The sequence below is a fragment of the Manis pentadactyla genome, chromosome 3 (assembly GCF_030020395.1).
Source record: "Manis pentadactyla isolate mManPen7 chromosome 3, mManPen7.hap1, whole genome shotgun sequence".
Lineage (NCBI taxonomy): Eukaryota > Metazoa > Chordata > Mammalia > Pholidota > Manidae > Manis > Manis pentadactyla.
Window position 1 is genome coordinate 116978989 of NC_080021.1, and position 4346 is coordinate 116983334.

Sequence of the window (4346 nt, forward strand, 5' to 3'; positions counted from 1 at the left end):
TTCAGGAAATAAGTTGTACTACGAAAGAGAAAAGATACTTATTTAATGACAGAAATTAATTCAATGTACATAAAATGGCAAAATTCTACAACTATTTAAAACATTAAAATAAAATAAATTGTTAGTTGAAAGTAATAGCAAAGTATGTTGAATAACATGTGCTTTACATACCATTTTAACTATAAGTGATTTTTGTAACTAAAATATGGCTACTGACTGGTGGTCATAGGGGAGGAGAGTGGGGGGATAGGTGAAATAGGTGATGAAGATAAAGAGGTACAAACTTCCCATTATAAGATAAATAAGTCAGCCCAGGGAGTATAGTAATATTGTAGTATCTTTGTATAACAGCAGATTGTAACTACACTTATCCTGGTGAGCATTTAGTAATGGATATAATGTTAAATCACTATGTCGCACACCTGAAACCAATATGAATATAATCAGCTATATTTCAATTAAAAAGAAAAGTAAAATATGGCTACTGAAGATAAAACAACATAATTATCTATACAGAGAGCAACAATATAAAATATCAAAGCTAGAGATAAAATAGAAATTTGATTTGTTGTGGGCATTTTTATGATCTATAGGAACACTTTATAAGGTAACCTAGAAAAAAAACATGATTAAATTCAATTGCATTTGAGAGTTAAGAGAACTCCTCGGCCAAAGTCTAGGCAGATAATTTCAGAGACAAAACTGGTCATAAAATTAAAAACCGTCCTTTGCAAAACCTTCAAAAATAAAAAGCAAATAATTTTCATAACCATGTCACGGTAGATTTAACATAATAGTCAAATATTTGATAGATCATTTCAATTCAGACTTTTTACTCTGCCTTTTGTATATTTTTGATACTGTCACTGTTTAAAAGCATCTCTTGTCAGAGGGTGTATGAGAGAAAGGAGAGTGAGAAAAATAAACCAATTTATGTTACCAAAGTGAGTTAATATTACAGAGGCTCTAATAAAATATGAAAGATCTAATTATTCAAAATTCATTAATATGTGACTTTGGAATTTCTATATTGATAGATTCATACAGTAAAACTTAAAAATTCTTTGCCTTACAGTGTTCAAAATAATTTGCCCATACACGTTCTCATGTGATCCTCACCAGAACTCTGTGAATATATAGGGGATTTTAGTTTATGCAGGAAAATTAGGTTTGATTCTGCAAAGAACTCAGGCTCAGAAAAGTTAGGTGATTTGCCCAAAATTATAGTAAAGAGTTGAGTATAGACTCTCAAATCCCATCCATTATCCACCCATCCACCCATCCACCCACCTATCCACCCTTCTTTTGCTAATATTGAAATTGTTCTTCCATTTCTTAAGTGCCCTTTGCCAGATACAGGCAGTCTTGATAAAGGAAAGCAAGAAAAGCCACCTGAAATTAAAAATTTACCACAGAAAATCGACAAAATGTAAAATTGGCTAGAATTGTATGGTTTGGATGTGGATCAAAAGTAAAAATAGTGGCTAAGAGAGATTTGTAATTCAGATGAGGCTATGCCTCTGCCCATCGCAGGGCTAAGACTTGACTATATCTGTAACTTGCAGATTTCATTGGAATCACTTTATCATGATTCTGAGTACTGAAGTCTTTGTAGCTTACCCCTTATGAATAATCTTAGACCCAAAACAATTTTCAAGAGGATTATCTAGCCCTTTGGATCCATTATTAAAAATCACCATTATTTACATTTTTGAATAGATAAATGTGCTCATGATACAAAATTCAAAAGGTAAGAAGATATTCAGTACAAAGTAAATCTTTCTCTCTGGTAGTTTAGGCTCCCAGAACTACCCTCTAAAGGCAAAAGTTGCTACCATGTCTTTGTTCAAATATTTTATGCACTTAAACACGTATGTGGAATTGTATGTGTTTGTGTATAAAAGAAATGGTAGCAAACTATACACACCGTTCTTTAGCTTGCCTTTAACTTTCCTTTTCATCTTTGAAAGCTTTTCAGATCACCTGCTTCATTAAAAAAAAAAATGATTGCATGGTATCCTAGGAATTCCTTTGGGTTTCTTTCAAATTTATTTGATATTCAAGTATATTTACTCAGGAATTCCCAAATTGCTAACTTTTACTAGCATATAAAAGGGATCCTTGCAGTTAACAGATTATTTTAGAAGAGCAAGCAAGAACTTGAAGTTTACAAAAATGCTAAATACTGTTATTAAATGTTTATTTTAAAAATTCCAGTGATAAACTTATTAGAATCTAAATGAAATAGAAACTGTTCACTAATAAGGAAATTTTAAATAAACAAATGTATACACACACACACAATTTTATTTTTGTAATACCAGACATGAAAGGTCTTTAGTAGTCTCAAAATCCAAAACTAGAATGGTTATTGGTGTAGTTCAGTATGGAATTTATTTCATATTTATATATGTTTTCACTAGTCCATTTAAGTGTTTTTCTATTTACATATTCTACAACATTGTGTGAGTCATATGTTTCTAATCAGTGTGAATGAGCTAGCAATATTCAAAAATGTCTAATGATGGTGAGACAGTCATATATTTCTAGTAGTATCATATATTGACACAATCCTTTTCAAAAGCAAGCAGACAATACAATATTTTTAAAAGATACAAGCATTTTCATTCCCATGGACTAAATGATTCCAGTTTTGAGAATATTTCCCCAGAAAATGATAAAAAACAAACTATATAACAATAGTGTTCATTCTTCACAAAACAAAAACTGGAATTTAAATGTTCAGCAATATGTAACTGGTTTAGTAAATCATAGCATAACAATTTGAGGAATATATAGTCAAGCTAAAAAAAATTCAAGTATAAAGGCTATGGTCATGTATAGATAATGTGTGTGATAATGTTATGTGAAAACAGCCTAATACTAAATGTTATGTAGTTCTCATACGCAAATGGAAAAAACTAGGCATTTTTATAACTATATAAACATACAGGTGAAAGAAGATTGAATGACACTTGTGTTAGAGCAGGAATAGGGCTGTTTTCACTTTAAATGCTATGTAATGTTAGAGTGGACACATCGAAGTGTCTCCTCATACCTCCTCTGAGTTGATACCACTTTCATGCAGAACAGTTAAGTCCTGAAAGAAAATAAAACAGAAGCAGAGAGAGATGCAAAGTAAGAAGTGGAGAGGCCCTGCCTATATATCTAAAGGCAGTCCAACTCCTCACTTGTGAGAGCTATCCACTCTCCTACTCCGGCATTTTATTAAAACACACACACACACACACAAACACTTACATCCTTATTATAAATTCCTATCTTTTTTGCTTGGGCCTGTTTGAATTGGTGTCTGTTACAAACAAACCAAGAAATAGTTGATAGTTTTTATATTTCTTCCATAATCTTTAACATGTCATCTAATTGCATTGCAAATACTGTTATTTATCCTAGGATAGTATATTTATTTATTGTGCAGACAATTCCTGAGATAGTATAAGCTGACATAAGCCAACAGTATTTCGAGACTATAAGAAATATCCCAACTAATGTTAAACAAACAATATGTTAGTATCATCTCTTTTCTTTGCCCTGTAATTAGAATGATTCCACCTATGCCTGAGTGATAATTTCAGGGATAAAAATTATCTTTTAGCTGAACAGAAAGGCACTGTGGAGAAATTCTAGTGGATTAGCTCCTAATATCTGACTCTGATCTTTACTTAGAATTTACCTTTGTTGTGTTACCTATCATTTACTGTCTTCCAATGTGCCAGGCATCATGTAAAACACTTCACATACAATATCTCATTTGTTCTTCACGAAACCTGTCCAGAATGATTCAAGAACGGCAATGAACTTTCACTGTTTTCCGTAATTTTTGAGTATGCCTTCCCATGAAGCAGGCATTGCTTTTGATAACAAATGCAAAGATGGAAAGCTCAGATGAAGCGAGGAGTATTACTTAAGTAACACATAAAGTAAAAGTGGTAAGTACTACAACAGTGGTACGTACAAGGTGTTCTGAAGGATGGGAGGGAGTAACTAGCTAAGTGGGGCTGGTTATCTAATTCCCAAGAATTCTGATACAACTGGAAAAGTTCTGAGATAATCTGAAATCCAAAGAAATAAAACTAATTTGCCTTCTCGGAAATATGTAATCTGGAAGACAGCAGAATCTGAGTGGAGATGCTGCTAGTTTTTGTGCCTTAGGCTGTAGTAAACACAATAGTGGAAAAAATAGTGGAGAAAAAAGATACATTGGAGACTCCTTACCTTCATTCATTTATCATATAATTTTGATGGTCTGCCATGTACTGAGGAAGCATTAGCAGCTGGAAAGACCATTACAAGAACGTATATAACTTGAAACAATTTCATTACTA